The sequence below is a fragment of the Rissa tridactyla genome, chromosome 1 (assembly GCF_028500815.1).
Source record: "Rissa tridactyla isolate bRisTri1 chromosome 1, bRisTri1.patW.cur.20221130, whole genome shotgun sequence".
NCBI lineage: Eukaryota > Metazoa > Chordata > Aves > Charadriiformes > Laridae > Rissa > Rissa tridactyla.
The window spans coordinates 58,319,724-58,344,526 of NC_071466.1; the positions used below are offsets into that span (position 1 = coordinate 58,319,724).

General features: G+C 37.7%; 1 protein-coding gene across 1 annotated transcript in view; it reads left to right on the forward strand.

Annotated features, from left to right (window-relative positions):
* Positions 1-24,803, forward strand: part of GPC6 (glypican 6) — a 774,776-nt gene that overhangs the window by 252,334 nt on the left and 497,639 nt on the right. The gene's annotated exons all lie outside the window — the stretch shown is intronic.

The window sequence follows — 24,803 nt, forward strand, 5'->3', positions numbered from 1 at the left end:
AAGTAGTGTTTTTTTGGTGTCTACTTTTTATATCTCCATAACTTTCCTGGCACTTCTACAAGTAAATAACATATTCATTTAAGCTCTCATTAAATAACTTGCAGGGGGACCTGCCTCACCTCCTCTGGTTCCTAATGAAGTTTCAGTACTGGCTATGAGCTGAAGGTATTTCTAGGCTGTGAGGAGTGGATCCCGGAGTCTCAGACATCTCAGGATAGTTTTTGGGCTCTAGCCAAACCGAAGTAGCTGAGATCTACTGCCTGGTGAAAAGAGCTACAGCTAGTGGAGAGCTACAGCCGTGAAATTAGTCTTGCTTTCAGGGCGATGCCCAGAAGCCATCTTTTCCCTGTATGTAGTCTATCTTTGAGATTCAGCTTCCTATTTTGACAACAAAACATACATGATCCGATATTTTAAAAGGCCACTGTGCACCTGTAAGCATGTTGGTATTCAGCCCTAAAAGTTACGATTTATTTATTCACACATTGGATTTTAAGTCTAATTAAAGTTATACAGGCTTGATCATTCTCACATAATTTTTATCATCAGGAGAGGAGATTCTTTTTGTTTGTTTCTACTAGCTGGAAACTTGAACCAGTGAAAATCCCATGTTTAGTGAGATTCATCACATTATCACATGGTCCAGTTTTGCCACATTAACCCGGAATCTGATAATTCTTGGAGTTTACTTTTTAGATTCTTCTTCTAGCAATGCAATCAATGGGAATGGTGACATCCGAGATAGAGGCAACCTTCTGCTAAATCAACCAACCTTCTTAACTACTCTCCATTTGTATAGTGCACCCTATACCACATGTGGCATTTTTCTGTGCCAATGTGGAGCTTGAAGTGCCATGTGTGAAAAATCACAGCGTCATGAGAACCATTTGGAGATAGGAAAGATTAAATGGAGAGTTTAGTGACGCTAGTAACAGCTTTCCAAATAGGCTATTGAGGTATACCCAACATCACACATCCCTGTCTCTAGCATGCTTCCTGGGATTTGGTCTCGAAATGCCATTAAGAAATGGAATCCTCCAACACATCCCTCCTTAACCACTCTTCTAAAGTTTTGGCATAGCCATCATTTTATCAATGCCAATTATTAAGACATTGTAAAGATCCAATTTCATTCTATTCGTTCTATTGACTTAAAGACATTATTTATCAGATACACAGTTGTACTATTTAATTATCAATCAATCCATGCCTATGTCACACTGTTTACACTGATCATAGGTATATCTCCAAATGCCAATAAGTGGACTGAAACAAATAAATTAGTATTCTGTGGAAGCTTGCATCCAAACTGAAGTTATTTTAGTGTGCTACATTTTTTTTCAGCAGTCCACTGCCAGAGACTAGCTTCTCAAGCAAGCTGTATGGTGACATAATTAAAGATAGGGATAAAATAAAATGCCTTGCAGCATAGGGATCCCTACATGACAGCTTCTGTGTTAAATAAAAATGAGATGTTAAATATCAAGTGATCATTAAGGAAATTTAAATTAAGAATTTATACAGCTCTCATACTGGAAATCGCCCTACAACAGACTTTTCTTCCCCCCACAGTTTATAGTCATGATATCACACTTCTTGAATAACTACGGGCATATCTTTAGAATTTTTAGCAGTTTCAGTGTCATGCAATCTCTGTATAGATGTGATCATTGGATCAGGACCTGCCTTATTAAATCTGCATACCTTTGTATAAGTACTTCTTTCCATTCCAAAGCAAAATGTCAGGAAAATAGGAGAGGCTTTGGAAAGTGAAAGAGAAACAGAAAAAAGTTTTCAAATGGCCCTTTAATGATGCTTCTTGTGGAAGGAAAGTACTGCTGGTCTGAGGAGTCTGAGTATACCTGAATTTTATTTTTATTTGATTTTATATAGTTCTTTAAAAGGAAAAATATATTAGTGTTAGTTTAAAGTAATAATTGACCAGTTCTAACAACAGACCCAGAGAGACACTACTATTCTTGCCAGGATAATATCATGCTTAACTGTTCACAGGAAAGCCTAAAAGCATAGGGATTTATTTGGATTTTCTAGCATCTTACATTCCTACGTTCTCTTCCTTAATGTGACTGGTTTTTTGAACTCCTGTCTTTCATATGCACTGAAATCCATAACTGGAAAAATCCCTGTTCAATTCTTAGCCCAAGGATAAGTATGTGCTGGACCCAAATATACACAGGCTTAATGCCAGACCTTTGCATGGGGATCAATTGCATTTCCAGCTAATGCATAAGATAAAATGCGGCAAGCCAAAGCAACGTTGTGCCCACCACTTTTAAAAAAGCACTTGGAAATAAAACTCCTTATCCTCACCTTCACCTGGGCTACGCTCATGATTTATGTAGTTACATTGCTGAGAGATGTGTTTCTCTAGCGAGATCTGGTTTTCTACTTACGCATCAGTAGGTTGCTTGCTGAAACTTTGTCACTGTTGTAGCGGTGTGCCTAGGAGGAAATGGTTTTGTTCATCTGTTCCTAAATAAGTGCATGGAAGAGTGATGGGGAAGAGGAAGGGAAGATTAGAGGTGAGAGAAGGACAGATCAGAACTGACTACACTTTTATGGTGGCCTTAGTCCTATGAAAAGATGGGTAAGCATTGAAAACTGGTGGCCTGAGGAAAGACACCTCAGCAAAGGTCTCTCACTGGGCAACCGGCAGGGCTTTGTTGCCATTGCCGTCAATGGATTTATTTGTCAAATGTTGCAGGATCTGGTAAATCATCTCAAGGCATGAGCAGGAGAAGGCGGCTGTTACCTGAGGATTGTTTACCAGCAGGAAGTTTTTGTTGTTGTTGAGTATTATGTAGTATGTAAATCTGCCCTCCTCCTGGCACCAGCTTTTCCGCTTCAACTCCAAAGAGACTTCAGAATGCAAGGAGTATCTGTAATTAGGCCTTCAAATGCACAGCTTGAAAGGAAGCAATCTTAGCACAGCATAAAAACAATAGCATTTTTCCGGTTTGATTAAAATTTCTAAATGTCTTAATCTCTTTAATTAGCTTCTCTAATGCTACTTTTTACAAATTCCCTAAATAGAAAATGTGTTACTATGCAGACTCACAATGTCCTTATCAATAATCTATGTTGTATATATTTATTTTTACTACTTTAAGCATACCCAGAAAAAGTATAATCCATATTTAAGTTAGGACTAACAACAATGTGAGAGGCTTTTTATGTAATCTTTGGAATAAAAATGAAAGCAGCATTAGGAGGAAAAAGCACAGACCCAGTGACCGTTTGCAGGGATGATTTGTGCATCCCTAATGCAGCACTGTAGGGGTGCAAAAGGTATCCCTGGGCGTTCTATTGGCAGGTCTCAAACTGAGCCTCAGGTGATAATATTGCTTGTGAGTTTGTGCGGTGCTGTTCATGTCCATGTGAAATTAAAAAGTTAATGCTGTGGCCGTGTGTTATCAGTATGTTTGCTTGTGGCCTACAGAATTTATTTATTTTTTTAAATTTTTTATTTTTTTTACATAAGAAGATGAATATCGATCTTGCATTCTAAGTGTTGTATCATTGCTAGACATACTGGTAGCAAGATAATTTTCTGGTGGCTATAGGGTGCGCGGATAAAAAGGCAAAACAAGGTGTCTTTATAACAAGTACATTTTTAGATGAAAATATTAAAAATCAGTTCAAAGAATAAATTGACAATGAAAAGGGAAAAATTTAAATTTAAAATTTAAATGTGAATTACTTCTGCTTTCCTGAAGTTACTCATGTTTGAATGAGTGACCTTTGTTTCTCTTACATACAACTTGTATACAGGACCTTAATGTTCTTAGGTGTGGGTTCTTTCCTTCTATCTTTTCTAAAATCTCCTTTTGCTATTCAGACCTTACATATCCTTTTCACTTGAAATTTCCTTCATTAATATGATGAACATGTTTAGGCTGGTTGTAGTTAAACTTGTATTGTTCAAGAATTTTTGATGTCGAAGCTTAGGATCAACCACAAGGTCACCTTACTGTGGTAGTCATGCATAGCATCAGCCAACTTTAAACCAAGTAAACTGGTTTAGCGTGTTAAATCAGAAAAAATGTTCTGTGGTTTCTTCAGATGAAAAAAAAAGGAAGGGAGGGGTAGAAAGAGAGAGAGGTGAAAATTCAGTGGTCTGCCCATGTAGTATGGCAAGTAATTCTTGGAGATAAGAACAAAATACTGTCAAGAGAGTAACAAAATTAGGAAGTGGAAATTTTGAGGAAGAACTTAAAAATCTAGTGCTTAGCTGTCTCCTTGTTTTCAGCTGTGACATAAAAACATTCAAGTACCAATGCAGCTTTCAAACTCATAGGAAAGGGCCAGACCCTGCTCCCACCAATGCCTTACCACTTAGTCTATTTAAAAGACTTTATTAGACTACCCAGTGAAACAGCACACTATCAAATTCACTAATAGACCATCTACAAACAAGTTCAGCAAGTTCTGCAACAGCTAAAAGGTTTCTTCTCAGCTTCTGTTTGCAAAACATGCGTGAGTTAATGGAGTATCACATTTATATAGTGCTGGGGCATTGACCTGAAGTCCTTTCAGGAAATAGATCCACGTTTTACCTAGATGTACTGTGCTTTACAGTGGAAACAGCCCACGTTTTCTAATAATATGATAGTGTTATTTTTTCATTAAATGATAAAGGTGGATAGATAGTAAAGTATAGATGGTAAAGATTCAGGGAATCTTTCCACCCCTGAATCTTTACCACCTATACTTTACTATGTTGTTTCTTCTTGGACGGAAATTATCTTCCAAATAAGTCTCATTTCTCTGTGTTTGCCAACTTAATTATTAAGTAAACCAGGGCAGCTCAAAGTTTACAGTAATGATCCCAGTTTGTATTAGTAGGGGAAGGAAAATAATCTAGTTTCATTTCCAAGAGCTCAGTACCATTTTGGAAGGAATTTGGGGAACGGTTTAAAAATGTCTACAGAGTAGAGCACTTCTAAGGCCACATTCCTTGTTAAAGCATGATTCCGAGATTAGTCGCACAGATTATTAATAAATAGAACTATTTCTGATGCTGGTGTCAATCTATCTGTCATATTTAAACTGTTGAACATAGAACACGCTTAGGGATTGTCAGGCTTTCCTGTTAATGTTGATATCTCTTCTTAGGTAAGGCACGAAGAAAGGCTGAAAACAGATTTATCAATTAGAATTCAGTAGATAAATAAACATGGTATAAAAAATACCACCCTTATGCCATCCACTACCAAAAAAAAGACAATTATGAATTGCATATTCATTCTCCGAATTACAGGGCTTGTTTTCAAATCTGCATCTGCTTCAAACATTTCTGAAGTTAGACTTTGCTGAAAAGAAAATTTTGTAGTCAGATTTTGCAGAGTTGTCCTGCATTGTCATATTTTAACCAAATACATAATTCTAGCCACATGGAAAGACTTCACACATATTATTCACAGAGGGATGAATATGCAAAGGATCGTTGTCCCAAAATCACAGAGATGGAAATCGTAGGTGTTAAATGAGAATGTAAATCACATAATCCTAAACCTTTGAACCACAAGGATGCTAACTCCTTCTCTCAAGCAGTTTAACCTATCCAGTTCTTGATAGTTCTTCTGTATGTGAAAGTATCTCAGACATATTTTGTTTCTCATGCCATGTATTTTCATTCTACTATTTATATTTCCTCTTAATTTTTAAAAACAACTTAAATCAAGATTGGTTAATTGAAGTCTTGCAACTTACCTGTGAACTAAGAAAATATTCTTATAATATTCATATACCTATAAAGATGATGAAGAAACTGAGGCACATAAAGGCAATGTGACTTTCCTGAGGTCACAGAATTTGGTAGTGATAAAATTGCAGATGTAACAAAGGCTGCTTTTCATCTGCGTTGCCTCAGACTTTTAGGTATAACCTGACCTTTCTTGATACTAATGCCATAAAGTTTATAGAGAAAGTCACAGTTTTTCTTGATTTTCATTAATCCAAGCAAGGATTCTTTTGATTTTCTCTCATAAGTTTATTTTACTCTCATAGTCAGTTTTATTACTTTTTTGTAAATTTCTTTCAGTTCAGGTTTTTTGGTGTAGAAGTGTCCAGACCCATACATGATATTCAGTGAGTGCACCGTGTTGCCATAGAAGGGGTTTCTGGTTTACAATGTCCTTTGCCTTATGAAATGCAACTGATTTTTTTTCCTTGCTGCAACTCTCTGGTACACATTCACATTACATTTATTACCCACAGGTCATTTTTTTCCCCAGGTATTCCTGATAAATTTTTTCGTATTTGTCTTAAATGCATGCACTTGTTTTTTTCTAGATGGAACCTATTTCACTACTGACTGTCAATTTTTATTTTCAATCACTACAGGTTTTTTGTCTTACCTCTATATTAGTTGTTGCAGCACCTCCCATTTTGGAATTATCTGCAAATTTAATTAATGTGCTGTTTACTCCTTCTTCCAGGTGATTAATAGATGATTCATTTGAAAAGAACACCCATTCTTTATCTGACACAAGCTCTTGGGATATACTACTAATGTAACTAATTAAACTGCTGAAATTCTGCCATAACCTCCTCTCATCATTGATCTTTCAAAACAACAGTGCTCACATTGTATCGAATTTCTACAGTGCAACTTCATGCCAGTTCCCCACAGCTAGAGCGGATCATTGAACCTCACTTATTTATCAAACAAAGCAAGCCATTTTCTTCAGCTCTGTTACCAAATTGCGTCCTTCTTAGATTCAGTGTTCATAAAAATGGTTAAGTTTGGCTGGCACTAGAATTGTTTACATGGGTACCATTACTGCATTGACCACTCCATTTGCTGTGTCTCACTGGGTATTAAGGTGCCTAGTATCTCTCTGAAATATCAAATAACTACTCATCCTTGATTTCCTCAAATTGTCTGCAAAATGAAGAACAAATAAATATTAGGCCTGGCCGGGGTTTTGATTTTAGCCAGTAAATTCTGTCCAAGGCACCATTCTCTAGTGAGCTGACTATAAATTATGAATATAAACTTCAGCATATTTTGCGGCACTTCTTAGATGTTAAGCAGGACATCCTCACTATAGGCTCTGTAGGTAAGGACTTCAAATAGAATTTCATTATTAGAAATTTTGTTTCAGCTGCCAAATTCTTTATATTTACCATATTTCTATACAGAACTGGAGAACTAAAGTTATCCTCATGTCATACATAACAGTAAACAACCAGTCAGCTCAGTGATAACTACTTATTCCTCCTCTTAAAACATCTTCTTAAGATGTCTTCTTCGTAAAGGCACACAATGCTGCCTTTTAGACTGGAGAGAGATTTTATGCTGTTTTCTTCTGGCATGTGATGATTTCCAAGAGCCAGCTTTGCTCATAACTTCCAGAAGAGTAAGAAGGGTACTGCTTAAGAACACATGCATTTGATAAAGCGCAAATTCGTTTCGTGGCAGGTTCTGGCTTTTACTCTTTCTTCCTCCTCTCTGGCTATCCCACATTACTTGTCCTTCAGGAACATGTTATGATATCCCAGGTAGTGGAAAGTGGCAGCTGTTGCTAAATAATGGTGTTTGAATGAACTGGTAGAATTAACTAACTGTAGAACTAAGTACTACAATCACTGTTTACCTATTGTGATATAAATAGTTGTGACTTCATACCCAGAGTGTCAGCATACTGGTATAAAATAAACAAACAAAGAAAGAAACAAGCAAACAAAAATATGTAGAGGTAAAACACAATAGAAAAGGAGAAAGTAACCATTGCATCTCCTCAGGACCCAAAGGGAGTCCAGAGGTGAAAGCGCAGGTGTACCTAGCAGAGTCCTATGGTCAGAAGTATTTAGGAAGAAAAAATACAAACGACCAGAAAGCTGGCAAGAGATGTATTCGATGTCTTCAACAGATGACAAGATGACAGGAGATTTGTTTGCGTATACTACAAATACACTTAGATGTCCATTCCTTCAACTGACAGCGTACGACACATGTAATTAGTTTGCTGGCTGGCCCAGCACCCGCCTGCAACAGCACTTCGTTCTGAGCAACCCGGCATCTTAAAGCTCTGTTCTCAGACGACTGATGGGAATCAGGATGTCATCTTGAGCTTTTTTTCTTGAAATATCTGCGCAGAGAATGCCAAGCGAAATGCTCTTCTATTCCTTCTACAGCGATTGCTTGAAGATGGCTTATTAGTGAAATGATTGATTTATGCTTTGACCTTTACTGTTCGGTAACTGATCTGTTTGTCTTTGCCTCTGAAAGACAGAAATGCGTGTCTTATAAGGTAGCCCTGCCACCATTTCAAAACATGCTATTTTAAATGGAAACAATGAAACCTGGTATTTGTAAATGCTGCATGTGGAATATCCTAATAGAGATGATGGTATCAACAAAAATAGTAATTACTGTGAATATACCTTTATGTGACCTGAAAACCTGTCTAAGATGTATGTGTATTGTCTATAGCTGTACAACAGTGTAAACATGAATAGATGTTATCATGTATTCACAGAAGATTGCAGTAAAAAATGCTTTTAATCTGATGTCTCGTAACTAATGCTTAGAACATCTGAATGGCTCTGAAAACATTTTCTCTGTTTATTACTCAGTAGTTTCAAGTTAATTTGATTTAGTTTTAAGGCTTGATTTGGGAAATAAAAGACACCCCCAAAGAATGAGATGTAGAGGTATTTAGGAATTTAATATTTCTATTATTGCTTGTTAATTTGCAAGTATGATTTTACAGAGTCTATTGCCATCCCTAGAAACGGCGCTCTGAAAAAATGAATACAAATCTATGATGTCCTGAAGTGCAGCAGGTGCTGGCTGTGTCATTTCAACATCAGCTTGGGGTTCAACAGCCTTGCAGGACTGAGATTGTCGGTTTGCAGGTGTTAAAATTAAAAGACTGTGAGGCCAGCTGCATTCAGGCGCTGCAAGTGTTCACAGCAGGCATTCAAGGGCAAATCATGCTTGAACAACATGATTGCCTCTCCAACAAAATGACTGGCTCTGCAGATCAGAGAAGAGCCGTGGAGGTAATATACCTTGACTTTGGTAAGGCTTTTGACACCGTCTCCCACAGTGTTCTCATTTGGTAGCTGAGGAGCCCCCGGTTGCCTAATCTGACTGCTACGTGGGTAGAAAATTGTCTGAGCTGTCAGGCTCAAAGGGCAGTGATCAGTGGCTAGATGCCCAGCGGGCAGCTGCTGAAGAGAGCGTACCCAGCACCCTAGGGGACGAGTGCTGGGGCCCATCGTGTCCAGCATCATCGTCTGTGACCTCGATGGTGACACAGAACAAACTTTTTACACGGCATAAAGTCTGGGGAAATGGCTGAGGTGACGAATGTGAACTTTGGTCCAGAGGCTTATCAAGGCAAACCTGGACCGACTTGAGGACTGAGTCAACAGGAACCTCATGAAGTTCAATGAGGAGTAGGCAAAAGCTCTGCACCTAGGAATTACAAGCCACATGTAGACTGTAAAGCAATTGCCTGAGAATTAGCCCTACTGAAAAGACCTAGGGGTCAATGTGGATGCCCGGCTGAATATGAACCCTTTGCTTTTTGCCTTATTGCAACAAACACGCGTACTGGAATATATGAGGAGAAGCACAGTCAGCGTAGACAAAGTATAACCCTGCTTTGCTTGGTGCTTCTGAGGCCACAACTAGAATACTGCATGCATTTTAGGCTCACACTTCAAAAGAGGTGTGGGGAAACAGGAGACGATTGCGTAGAGGGTTACAGAATGGTCAGGGACCTATAGTACAAGTTATATAAAGGAAATCAGGGAGAATTTGGCTTGTTTAGTCTGACAAAGAGGAGAAAAAGGGGAGCTGGAGTAGCTGCTTATAATTCCTTTAAGGATATCTAGTACCAAACATAATAGAACTAAACTCTCTTCAGAAGTGCCAGATGATATAACAAAGGGCAATGGCCACAAATTGCAGCTTGAAAGCTTCAGGTAAGAAAAAAAATGTAATTCCCTAGGAGGCAGCACAAGCCTAGTGCAGGTTGCCCAGAGAGGCTGTGGGATTTCCATCCATGGTGGTTTTCCTGGTGTGGCTAGACAAAGCCCCAGTTGGCCATGCTTTGAGTGGGAGGTTGGGTTAAAGGACCTCAGAGATCCCTTACAACCAGCATTTCTGAGATTCTCTGGTTTGTCTTGTGGCAATATCTGGAGTAGGCAGAAGAACAAAAACTTCAGATATTTTAAAGATTTTAAAATCTTAAATAGGAGCAACAGCAAATGGTGTGCATATATTAAAAAGAAAGCAGGATATTCTCAAATAAATATGTAGCAGAGCTCTATGGGCCCAGAAGAGTTAGCCTTGCGTAGAAAGATGGGAAAGTTTTCCTTCTTGTTGTATTCTAGCTTCAGTGCTCTGTGCGCATTTCTTGCTTTCCTCAGGCTTGGTAATATAGTTATTCAGAGTATTTTCCTCTGTAATATCCAAGGTGATATTCATCACCTTGTTTTGTTCTGAATTACGTCCCAATGTCAATGTGGCCATACTTTTTCCACTAGCATTTCAAACACTTCCTATTGATTGAGATATTTATGTCGGTTGGTTGCTGTTTTTCCCAGTTCCTGATGATTCTCATTGTTTACATAGGACTTAACTGTTAAAGGTTAGTCACCCTCCTGATCCTAGGCCTTTTCCTTTTAGCTTGGTTCCTTGTGCTCTGCATCTTTGGTACTTCTCCCTCTCACTCTCTCTCTCTCCCTCTCTTTCTCTCTCCCTCTCTCTTTTTTGAATGGGGATGTCAGCCAGTGTGTGGATGACTTCATCTAAGCAAATTGTCTCAACTCCCTTGATAGTCAGTGGAAAGAAATAGGAACTCTCAGAGCACAACATATTTCCTACCTAAGAATAGGGTAGATGAATACATCTTATATGTGGCTCCTTTTCTCTATTGACTATACGAGAAATGAAGATTAAGCCTCTCAGGTGCATGTCACAGGTATCTAAAGTTAGGTAAGATGATATCACAATAAATCAGAGTGATCACAGGCAGAAAGAACAATGCTGCCACTATCCCATGGTAATAGGAGCTATTCCTTCTTCATCTTCTAAGCACTTGTCATTCCTTCTATGTTCAAATTCCTCTACCTAAATTTCTGTGCTGGCTTTTGCATTTCTCCATATTTTTAAGTTTTAATTTACAGACACAGCGTATGGAAACATTACTCTGCTCCTTTTTGTGCAGCATCTTGTGTGTGCACCTATCAGATTTTAGGCTCTCAAATTACTTTTCACACTCACAAAAATGATTCAAGGATCACAGTACTGGGTACCTCACTGTTTGATTTGCAGATGCAGATATTACCCAACAGAAACACAATAGATTAAGTACTTTTTTCAGTTATTTCTTTTCCATCTTTTACATTCCGGTTAACCTATTGGCCTCTGTTATGTTGAACACCATCAACGTTCCCCAGTCTGAGAAATATTATAATGTTACTGGCTGGCACAAAATGCTTCTGCTGTGTTTTAAGTATAGCAATATATGGCCAATGAGATTTTAATGGCTCTTTATCACAGCTGGGCTATAGTAATAAATGCATCAAGACTTCAGACGCTTACGTTCTCCTTATATGTGACTGAGGACATTGAGGAATCCAAATACATGGGAAATATAATTAGAATATTTTGATTTGCAATAAAGTAGCCAATGCTGTAGCACTGTGTTCAGTCTCCTCAGATTTAAACTTGGCTCACTTCAGATTTTAATGCAGCAGAAAATCAATATTAGCTAATTTTATAGACATAGCAGCAAACTTCCAAATTTTTTATTTCCAGATATTCGTGAAATCTCTGGTGACTCTTACAAGATGAGCTTTTCCAATCGCAAACGATAATGAAGCCATCTGCTTTAGAGATGTAAGATCATCAGGTATCAGGTTTCCTACTCTTCCAGACTTCATTAAAACTATGATTTAAAAGAGGAAAGGTTGACCTAAAATTTGTTTATTAATTCAGTGACCAAATTTTTTTTCTCCTTTCTTATTACAGGCATGTTTTAATCCTTTGATAACCCTTCTTGTAGCAAAAAATACAGTGCAAGCAATTTGCATGCGTATGTGAGCATAAACATGTATATTACTAAGTAATATGGTACAAATATGGACACATTTGTCTTTCATTTGTATAGAAAAGTATAGAATTGAAAAGGTAAACTTGGAGCAATTATTGTATGTTTTAGATTACTGAATGTTTATGCAAATTATAGCATGTCTTAGATCACTGAAATTAAAGTCACTTTCAGTGACAGTGTAAACAAAGCCAAATGTGAAGTCAAATGTGAAGGAGCAACTTTTATCTCTCTTCACACTGCATTTTACAAAACAGCCTGATAAAAGCAGGGTTTTTTCTGCTTTTTATGAATTTCATGTGAGCAGCACAGTCAGGAGCAATTGCAAGTCCAGGAAAACAAAAGACAATCTCCCGTAATGGAAAATTTCTCATCGTTTTTCGGAAATAACTTTACCTCTGAGACGACACCTTTCTCAATGTCCCATTCCTGTTTCTCTCACCGAGATATTAGGACTAAAGGGTCTGACGTTACTCATTCTGCCACAAGACTCCCTATTTCCCACTTGGTTACTTGATCAAAAAGTTTGAGTGTGACAGTGGAAAGAATGTAATACTGTAACGCTGCTCTAGCGTAATGCTGGATGAGCCATATTTGAACTGCATCTTTCTCAGGAGCAAAGATGCCATCGTATATTTGGGCTAGCACGGTATTTTGGTTTGGGATTGTCAGGAAGTGTCTACATTCATATTGTCTTTGATTTTCACTGCAGAGAAACATCCCTCTTCACTGAGTCCCTATCTGCAGCATGCATGCATGAATCCATGAACCCCTGTCCATCTCTCTTCTGCATGGCAGTGTTGTCTAGATTAATAATTTCTGAGTTGTGGGTTTTTTTGCATGTACAACTGGTTCTGTAAAATCCACAGAAAAAGCCTGTTTTATGGTATTTAAACTTTTCTGCTTCAGTCGAATGTGATGCCCCCAAGCAGTGGCGGTGGGAAGCGTTGCAGAGTTTAGACATTATTATTGTGGTTTCTCCAGCCCCCTCTGTCTAGGAGGGCTTCCTCGTTCATTATAAGGGTGGTCTGCATGGTGGTAATGGCAGGGCAATGCTGCGCGAGCTTTGTGCTCCAGAACAGACACTGAATATTTCAAAGTCCACATTATAGTAGACAAAGTAATAATGGAGTATTTTGTAATAGGCAAAGTGATAAGTCACTATTTATAACAAAGACATTATGACTTGAGTTAACTGAGATGTGGTTTCCTTACCATGTCTTAAATAGCTGAGGTGCTTTATATGACTAACACCCCAGTTTGAAGCCCATTTTCCCTTCCCTTTCTCACTATTAGAGACTGTTGTAGGCATTTTCACTAGAAGTTATTGCTTAACCACAGTCAGGTGTTCCTTCGCAGCACATGCAAATGCGGGGGTTGGCATATTTTTGAAAATGGTACTTTTGCCTCTTTCCCCTTGAAAAGCAGAAGGAAAAGTCTTGGCCCTGGTCTCTCAGCCCTCACTTTTTTCTTTTCAATATATAAAAATGTGATTAAAAACAAATCACTACGTTGTTTCTGCCTTCAGCCAAAATGCCTTTGCAGCATACTCACCATGGGTGGAGACGAGTTTGGTCGTTTCAAAAATATGTACTTGCAGGCCAAGCATCTGCTCTTAGATAGATTAGACTTTGCTGTGAACATATCCCGGTAACATCTCACAACAGTCAGTCGTAGTCTGCTTTACATGGCTCGTTATGGCATCACATGTGATTGTTCGCCTTCGAGAAGAATGATATGCTGATGAAGAATGAATTAAATTTATGAGGGAGCGAAATTTGCTTAAGGGCAGAGATAATATGTTTACCTATGATTATATTCACCACTTATTCCTTTGTGATTATGGGGTTAGAGGAGTTTATTGATTACCTCTCTTCTCCAAAATTAACATAACGAGTTTTTGTCCTAATAAAATTGAAAACAAGCGTATGCTATTTGAACTCATTTGAGCCTCAAAAATCCTTTTTTTTTTTTAAATTTTTATTAATACATTGGAAATGTAAGTTACTTGGCCTTAACGCAAAATTCTTGGGGTATTTTTATGGAAATGCGGATTTAGGAACTATACATTGTAATAACATTTTCGTGTCATCTGCTGTTTTGTGTTATTCTAAATGGTTATCAAAGTTAATCAAATCTGTTTAAACTATTTTGTTGACAAAAATGTGTCTGTGGTTAGCTTTTGTTCATTCAGACTCTCAGGGCGGTATTTCACCTCCAGATTGCACACACCAAATTACAAGAGTGGGATTGACTCACCTGAACATAGCCATGTTTGCAATTTGAGATGTTTTAGGGTTCCTAAGACGCATGCAGAATTTTGCCAAATATGATTCAGTGTGTGGGGGAGACCTGGAGGGGCAGCTGGGCGCCAGAAGGACCCATCTCCCAGTGTTCAAAATAATAGCACACCCTTTTATTTCAACAACTGATTCACATGCTGAATGCCTGCTTGTGAGCAACATTTCATCCTAAATACACCTAATGCCCTATGAAATGCCCCCAGTTGTCCTGTCGGGCCTTCTGCTGCCCCTTCAAAAGGGCATGGTTCATCCAGAGGTGGTATGCCGGCCTTGTTAGCTCTGTGAGGACATCTTGTGTACCCTAAACCACCTCAAATGGTACCAGATCCTTCTATGTGGATAACGGAAGTGAGCCACCAGCTTTTTCAAGTGCAGTATAAGGCATGGAGATAAGGACTGGAAACCTAGGAACGATGGTTTTCCTTAAGAGAAATGGAAAAGGCATAGTTTCTATGGTCAAATGAGAAAAGAAAAGACACAGCAGCTCCAAACACAGTAGAAAGGGTTTGTGAGTGTCCATGGAGCAGTTAGGTGTGTCAGGTCACTCTACCAGTGCATGGCAGACACAGCACCATAGAAGCTGATTGACGTTTATATTTCGAATTGTTGAGCGTGAAAGATGTGATAGTTTCGGCTGATGTCTGCTTATGTGAATACCAAGGAGGCAGGTGACGAGGATGTTACAGTGAATCAAAGCTGGAGTCATCTAGGCTACGGTTAAGAGCTGGGCAGCCAGGGACATTTCACCTCCTGCTATATTGTGGAGGATGGAGAGGGAAAAATTAGATACCATTTTTAAATATGGAGAGAGTAAAGTATGATCTCAAAGTCACAAACCTTAGAGGTCAGGAGGATACATGGCTTAGAGGAATAAGCAATAGTGATGAGACAGAGAGGTAGTCATGAGAAGACGACAATTTGGATGTTTTGAGGCTTTTTTGCATATCAGTTAAAAAATAACAATAAAAGAAATCCTCTTGAGAAGGTGGGGTTGCTCATCAGTAGGAATCGAATTCATGCTTGATTAGAGCTAGCGTTTTTTCTTCCTGAGACTTTTTTTTTAAAGCAATGTTTATTTCCTGCTCTTATTTCAAAGAATGCATTTTCACTGAGGTAAAAGTCAGAATCTGCATATAAATGGAAATCCTTCAACACCATCACAGGAAAATTTCATTTTCTTGTGCAGGGATAATATTGTTATATACAGTTCTTAATACCGAATGAGGTGTAAAACAGTATATTTTATTTAAATGTAAATTTTGAAAGATGAATGCAAGGGTATCCCTAACTTCATTCAGCATCAAAATGCTGTTATTGGGTAAAATGAATAAACACTTAAGCAAACTATACTTCAGCTTCTCTATATATATCTTTAATATAACATTTTTGAATGAGTCTGAAAGCAATGCTACCCAAGACAGTTTTATTTATGAAAAGTGAATTGTGACAGATAAGGCATAAGCCTGTAACTCTTTAGTTTGCTTCTGGTTTGTGTTTGGAAAAAAAAGCAAGAACTTTCACTGTCCTTCTCATATAAGATATTTACCAAGGAAATTGCTATTGCTGTGGCTGCCAGTATGGTTCAAGGACTCTCCTTGTCTTAATCCAAATTTCCCTCCAATTAAGTATTACTACATACTTTCCCTGTTCCAGACATCTGCTATTGTATACTTGCTGTTGGAGACAATACATTGACCTAGACAAACCTTTTCTGTTTGTTGGTTTGTTTTGTGGTTTTTTTCTTACATTTTTATTGAAAGAAAGAACTGCTCTGGCTTGTTGAATCCAGAAGAGGATTCGCCCAAGAGCAATAAAATAGTAGTGCCCCACACTCTTTTTTATTTCCCTTTGCCATAAAAAAAATATGATTCAATAATACGTTCTGGAATATTAAAATCAAAGTAAGGTTCTCTTTTCAGGATTCTGTCTTCCTGCATCCAAAGAAAAGCAATGAAGCTGGTGAAGAGTCTTGAGCACAAGTCTTATGAGGAGCGGCTGAGAAAACTGGGGTTTTTTAGCCTGGAGAAAAGGAGGCTGAGGGGAGACCTTATCGCTCTCTACAACTACCTGAAAGGAGGGTGTAGAGAGGTGGGGGTCGGTCTCTTCTCCCAAGTAATAAGCAATAGGACAAGAGGAAACAGCCTCAAGTTGTGCCAGGGGAGGTTTAGACTGGATATTAGGAAAAATTTCTTTACCGAAACGGTTATCAAACATTGGAAGAGGTTGCCCAGGGAAGTCACCATCCCTGGAGGTATGTAAAAGACATGTAGATGTGGTGCTAATGGACATGGTTTAGTGGTGGACTTGGCAGTGCTAGGTTGATGGTTGGACTTGATGATCTTATGGGTCTTTTCCAAATGTTTTTATGATTCTGTTCTTAGTAAAGATACACATTCAGTGTGATGTTCATGGTCATACCTGTCAGTTTCTATTTGCCATTTATAAATTGGGGTAGTATTTAGTAACTTTGTTAAGCTCATGACACACCTGGTCTGAAAGAGACTGCTAAGTATTGCCAATACCTTTTTCCTGGTTTTAGCAATTCAAAAAACACACTTTTTGATCACTACTGAGACCCAAGTTGCTAAAATGTGATATTTTACATCTGTAAACAGTAACTAAACATCTGTGAATAATTGTGCATTAACAGACTAGCATAGAATTTAAAAAATACAAAAGTGCCATTAAAACACAAACTGTAGCAATACACAATTATAAAATTCATCACTGTTGTAAAATAACAATAACTAAAACCAGCTGCCTTTCAGATGGATTAGTCTTGATGCCATTACAGCTTTCTCACTTTCTCTATTTGCAGTGACATATGATGTTCCACTCTCTTAAACTCTTCATTTATCTGCAGTACTGGAATCTGTCATACACCAAACTTGATTAATGCAAATCCTTTTAATGTAAAATCAGTAAATCACCAGGACAACCACCCATTCCTACAAGTAGAGACGCATTTTATTTAGGAAACAGAGCCTTCAATAGGTGGCTTTGAGAGCCTGGAGACTCTTTTGAGAGACACTTTTGAGAGACTGTAGTCTGAGAGCATCCTCCAGTTCTTCCATATTCTTCACAGGTAGGAGGATCAGCATTAGATATCTGAGAATATCCATTATTATACTTAGGTCCATTCTCTAGAGAGTCCTTGTGGAAGAAAGATGAATAAATGTCTCATTGGACCATGAGGGAAGTTTTACAAAACCAAAAAAATAAAGTTAGACAAACACAATGCCTAACATGGTGAATATTGTATGACAAATGTTCATCTTCTTACTAGCAATCTTTTGGAGAACTGCAGTGTCATACGGCTCCCTCCTTTTAATTTTTTTTCCTTTCCTTGTCTTTTCTTCCTTTTGAAAATCTAAAACAGGGTTTGGATCAAATAATGAACGAATATATTTGAATAGCACTATTTTCCTGACAACAATTTTCAAGTATCAGGTAGTCTTGACATATTACATTTCCTAGAAGCCTATTGTAACACAAAAAGTGAGCAGAAATTAACAGAAATAGCAAATCTGCAGTGAAAAAAATCATATAAATTGGCATTAATGGATGTCTTTGGATTTAAGTAGTCTTCTTGTTGAAAATTTGAGTCCAATAGTTTTACAGTCAACGGGAACCTTTCCACAGACTGCAGTGAGCTTTGATTTATTTCTTGCTATGCAGGTATGAAGATATAATATTAAAGACATCTATGCTTAGAAAGGTACCTTTCAAATCCACAGGTTTTGCTTTCAGATTATTGGGATAACACAGATTAATATTTTAGCCAATTGTAAACTGCTAACAGCATCCGTGTTATAAAAAGTTCGGCAATTTATTCTTGAAAAACTCCAAGCTTCATAAGCTCTACTTAGGGAGCTCCCCTTCTCCTGTTATAAATTACCAACTCCAGTATTATTGCAAATCCAAATAAACTCCCTGGTGATTACAGATTATAGTCACAAATCCAAAAGGCACAACACAATATACTTTTCTTAGCTAAATTAATTATTTCGGTTCTGGGCAACTCAATAGTAAGAACTGAACCACCAGCTGGCTAATATGTACAGTCAAAACATTTAGCAGCAGGTTTTTACATTAGTAACAGCAAGAATCCATTTCACGGAAGACAACAGAGAATAAATGATTCTCATTTTAAGAGTCCTTAAGGCTAAAGTGCTTTATCCTCCTTAAATGTTCTGACTAACTAGCTCCACATGATGTCATCAAGATTAATTTTATGTACGTAGTTTCTACTGCAGAAATACAGTAGAAATGTGTACAAGGCTATGGGAATTAGGGGAGACAGAGCAGAATAATTCATGTATAACAAAATTGTCCTGTTTCATAACCAAGTATAAGTCTTGGTTCTCTTTAGAGTGTGAGGGAATCTCCTTTTTCCAGTTGCTGATGTCGTGATTGTAAGCTCAAAGATGGACTGTACTAAACTTCTCCCTACTCTCAGAAGTTTTCTTTGCCATGAGGCAAGTGTAGGCTGTACTTTTTTTAGAGACTAATTTGCAAAGAAGTGGTGCCAACATTCTTCTGGAAAGCATGCAAAAGACAATATATCTAGGAATGTGCAATGTGCAATGTTAGTTTCTTGTTCAACTGGGCCAGCCAAGATGTATGGTAGGTTGGGATTTGGGGAGGCTTTTTGGTGTGGTTTTTTTTTCCTTCCTAAAAAACACTTTTTATCATGCAGTTTGAGGAAACTATGTTAGTTGTTAAAACACATCTTATTCAACAACACAACCAGTAGTGCTTTAGCTATCTAGATGGCTTCTGTTAACATCAAAGGAGGCACAAGTCAGTTATGTAAGCATCAGTGTCTGGTTTCACTGGAGAAAACCCAGAATACCCAAAATGTATCTAGCAGAATAGCAGGTATGACACAAGACTTGTTAGAGTCATTTATGAGTCTGCTTTGTTTTATGTTGGTCTTTTTCATGAGAACTCTGATCCAGGGTTGTTGCAATTGACAAGAATTTGTCCATTAATTGCAATAGAAAGATATGACACAGGACATTTTGGAGACCCACATTCTTCTGGTGTGACAGTTCGAGGCCAGGGAGATAACAGTAATGCATTTCAAATGACACTAGATGCCCATGATAAAGAAGTTGAACTGAGTGCTTGCAATCTAGCCAAAATCATCAGTGGATGCTGGCATTTCTTCAGGTATCCAGGAGAATAAACTGAGTAGCTCTCCAGAGCCACTGATTCATTTGCTTGAACATAGTTATCTAAGCACGCATACAAACATTAAACTATTATCTAGTTGCTTATGTCAAATTCTGTGAGATTACCTGTATGATCCAAGATGCATCCTCAGTTATCTCAATGGCATTAGTTTTTAGCAGCTGCTTTTCAGCAATTAAATTGAGACCCGTCAGCTTCCCAGATCTTCAGTCAATATAATAGGAGGCTTTCCCATTTCCAGAAGATGTTTCAGGTATGTTGTGATGTTTTCAATTAGACACTATACTAAACACTTGCTGTTGAGGCACCTATATTTAGACTTTGACTGTCTGAAGCTAATGCCTGGAGCGGGCACCGAGAAATGCATTTGGTGACCTAATCTAGGAACTTAATGCAGGACTTGATGTTCCCTAAAATTCAACATAGTTGGCAAGGAAAGTAGAATCTTTCAAAGGGAATTTCACTGTAGGAGCATTAAATAGATGTTTTTCCCTCCATGTTATGCAGGTAAACTACAGCTAGGATGGGCAAAATCAGTTGCCCATTTGGGCCATTTGAAATTCCCTGGATTTTCTGCCACGTCATCATGGGACTGGCAGACAAATCCCAGATACACTGGAGATAAACAGCATTCTGGCAAAGCAGATGGAAGCCAGGAATAATATTTTGAGACATCTCAAGGTGCTCCAGATGCTATGTCCAGGCATCATTTCTTCTTGTGTGGGAATATTCTGTTGTGCGCAGAGAGACTCAGCAAAGAACAACAGACACAGCTTACGAAGGCAAAGCAGTTATTTGCTCGCTAATACACACAACAGGTAACTGGGACTAATGAGCTAAGAGGCTAAACATTAATATGAAAGTGCAATGAGATACCCAAAACGTCTCAACTGGTTGACCACTCAACAGTCAGGTGAGGAACAAGCTGATGCTCAGTATTTCTGGGTTTCCATTTCTGCTTTTTTCCTTTGGGTTTTATACCTTCCTGTGTCAGTGTTCTTCTAGAATCCTTGATCTGCTAACCAACTGCCGAGCAATTGCTCAGCTGTCTCTGTTTTTGCTTTCCTCATATTGCATGATGTAGCTAACGGACTTTCTCACACCTTCATAACAATTTCCTCCATCAGACTGAGTCAAACCAACTTGGCTCACAGTGAGCAGACTGCCTGGCTGAGGGTTACAGAACTGAGCACAAGGTCTCCAGAAGACGTGCATCCTTCTGGGGAGGTAGCTGGAGGCCAGGAAGAACACCACGATGCCTGAAATAATGCTGAGTTTGGGCAACTAAGTCCACCACAGGTCAATATTTCTCCATATGCTAACTCCTTGATAAGTAAGTGCAGTCCTAGTGAAGTCACCAGAATTGTGTCCAGCCTAAAACTGAAATGGACAAATTGTGTCTAGAAATCCTAATTTTACAAGACATCAATAAATTAATTGTGCAGTTGTGCTTAGTGAAAATAGTTGCAGGAATGAATATTTTTTTTTCTTTTTTTTCTGAAGAATACTATGTATGTTTTAAAACCAAGAAGCGTCACAGTGAGAAACAGTGACAAAGAAGAAAATAGAAATATTTCGGTGGCACACAAATGCACAGACATCTGGAAGAGTATGTTAGAAACAATATTCTCAACATGTAACTCATGTTTCACATAACCCACATCCCTCTAACTATTCATGAAATATCTCTACAGATATTTTTTCTAGACAGGGGAGGAGTCTGCTTTGTCTGTTGAAAGAAAGGTCTGGGAAGATCCCACCAAATGCCAACATATAGGATTACATTCTTGCTAGGAATAGCAAGCACTAATATATTATCTGTTCATTTCTTATAAACTTGCCTGTGTATTACCTGCATATAAGCAGATTAAAAACACTGCCAAATTAGAAGTTTTCCCAAAAGTAACCCACTGGCTATGAAATTATAATAAATGAGTGTATTAAATAACTTTCATACGGAAAATTAGAACATTTTCAGAATCTGATGAAAGCATTTATTAAAATATTTTTCTGGCCTACTTCTTTAATGTTTTGATGCTCTTTTTTTTCTTTCATCGCTGGGAGAGGATATTCTTCCACTCCATAAAGAGTGGAAAGGAAATTAATAGAAATTTCATACTTTACCATAGTGGAAATAATTTTTAATATTATCATGATAGTGATGATATTATGATAATTCTTTTTTTGTTTGTTTGTTTGTAATCCACAGATATAGACTATTTTATATAGACATACAGACAGCCTTCAGAGTTGGGAAAATGAGGACGCTTAAAGATGTTTTGGTTTGCACAGGGACAAAAGGATCTAGGATTGAATGCATCTGTGTTTATTTCTTAAGCATGCACTTTTATCTCACCGGAATCAGTGAGATATAGAAAGGTGGTTGAAGTTAAAGTACTGCTTGAGTGCATTCCTTAAAGAGGAAAGATATAATTCTTGTCTTGTTCTGTCCTATTGTAATGAAGTTTATCATTTTCCTTTTATTTGAAAGTTGATTAGGCAAATCAGAATAGGTGAAGGGAGGATGTATCAGTTGAGCACACAGTATGTTTTCTGCCAATTTTTAATAAATCTGAGAATTGATAGCTTCAGAATGAAAAATTTGATGAAAATTAAACATTTTGTGGACAATTTGGGCACTTTAAAATGTTACAAATAGCATTTTAGAGAAATGACAAAGCACAAAGTAATCTCAACTTAAAAAAAAATCCCACTTCATCTGATTTTTTTTTCTTTCTGAATCAACTCTGTTACATTGCCTGAAATTCACAAAATGTTTTGGTTTGGGTGAACACTATAATTTTCACAAAAGAAGCTGAATCCAGTGTATGTATTTTGCCACTTTTAGACAGGGATATCAAGTAAGCAAACACTGAACTGGTTTGCTGATGGGTCAGTGTTTCAAATATCTCAGGTATTGAATCTCAGAGTCAATTTTCCAGATATTTGGGCAATAAGACATTGTGAAGGAAATTCTGAGTTTCTGGTAAAGAAACAAAAGTTAAAATGAGTGTTGTTGTTGCATGTAAAATATTTCCAAAAGTTGAAATAGAACACAGATGAGCACCAGAACAAGTTGGTGCAGAAAATTATAGGACAAAGAGGTTTAAAGCAAGAGAATAACAGTAATTGTATAGTCAATTTGCCCAATCATAGATGGTTTATTTGATATGATTTCTCATTTGCAGATAAATCAGCCATCAGAAACCCTGGCTGGAAAGAAAGATATAAAACAGTGAAGTATAATTCTAATAGCAAAAATAGTAGTGCCAAATATAAGGATATCTAACTATTTATATGGAAATTAATATGGGTGTTGAAATAATGTAATATAGATTCATCTTTGGAATATACAATTAGGAATACTTTGCAATTATAAAAATAATTAAAGGTAATCACCTTTTCCAATAACGATCATAGTTAAGGATCTGTTTTCAGTTTGTTTTGGTAGGGCAACATCTTAGTGGGTGTTTGAAAAAAACTTATGGAAGGATACCCTGTCTACCCCAAATCCTATGTGAACATCATTATTCTTTAAAAGTGAACTTACAGCCTTTCGCAGAATGGCAGCTCAGGGCTGTTATTACCTTTAAACATATGCAGTGTTGCATGCAAAATTTTCTTATGGTCAAAGAAGGAATACACCTTTTACACAAAGGCAAAAGTATATTGTGAGTGTAGTACAAATCTTACCAGTCTAATCAAATATTTTTGTTAGTCCAGGTCTAATTACAGAAAAGAACAGAATCATGGAAAAATGAGTAATACGTTAGTATTACAATAGTAATACAATCTAAAATGTCACACTCCCACACCCAGTATGTGTACGTGTGTAACTGTGCCTCTTTTCCCTGGGGTTATGCTCCCCGTTCCGCTGCTTCTCTGGTTCTTATTGCCATCAGCACTCATCTTCCTCAAGAAAGAGGTGGTGGAAGGAATGTTGTGAGGAGATCTCTGTACTAGCAGAAGGACACAGCTGATACTGGGCTATTCTTCTTTCCTGCTCCTGGCTTTGCTTGGAAGCATTTGCTTGCAGATTTTCCTAAATCTCCTGTCAAGTCTGCTTGCTAAGAGAACTAAGAGCAGATGTTGGAAAAAATGCTTTCAGAGATAGAGAGAGGTCTGTTTTTGGAGTTGGTCTTTACTAGATCAAGGTGGTGAAGTCAGAGCATGAAGTTAGATTGTTTTAAGGAAGACTTGAAAGAATATGACGATTTTGCCCTACACGTATCTTACATAAATACCGAAGATTTGTAGTTTGGCTTCTCTCTCCTTCATATAATTGGACTCAAGTCTTTTACATGATGAATATGTCTTTGTTTCTTGCTGTCATGTGGCCCTATGTGACACAATAAGATGATGATCACATGGCTTCCTACAAAAAGTAAAAAAGAAAATTGAAAAATTCTAAGTAAGTAAAACAAAATTAAACCGTATGGAGTAATTTTTAAAAATGCCACAGGGGTTGGTAGAGAAAAGTTTTTTTCTTAGAAAAAAATGGTTGAAGACAAAATGAGAAAGGCAAAGACATGCACTATTTCAGATACTGGATTTTGGTTCTTTTCCCATTACTTAACTCAAGTTTTTCATTATTTAGACTCACATTTGAACAGTCTCACTTTTGGATAAGAGTAGGAGGAAAGCATGGATTTAATATTGAGGAAATAAATTTCACAAACATACGAAGTTTACAAAGTAAAATACTTTAATCTCTTTCAAAGGGCCATAGTACTTCGAACTTCAAGAAGTTTAAGCTTTCGGATAGTTTTGACCTTTTGGTTGTATTTCTCCAGAGTGTTATCCCAATGTAGTTTGTTTTAAGAAGAATAAAGGAAAACAGGAACCTGACGTAGTTCAACAAATGGGAGTGCAAAGTCCTGCACCTGGGGAGGAACAACCCCAGGCACCGACTGTCTGGAAAACAGCTTTGCAGAAAAACACCTTGAAGTATAAGTCATGGGCATACTGGAACAAGTCCAGTGAAAAGTCACTAAAATGATTAAAGGACTGGAGCATTAGAGATGTGGGGAGAAGCTGAGAGGGCTGGGACTATTTGGCCTGGAGCAGGCAAGGCTCAGTCGGGGGCAGAGTGGGAGGATCTTACACACAAGTATAAATACCCAGAGGGATGCTGCAACGAGGATGGAACCGGGCTCTTCTCAGCAACAGGACAAGAGCCCATGGGCACAAACTGAAACACAGGAGATAG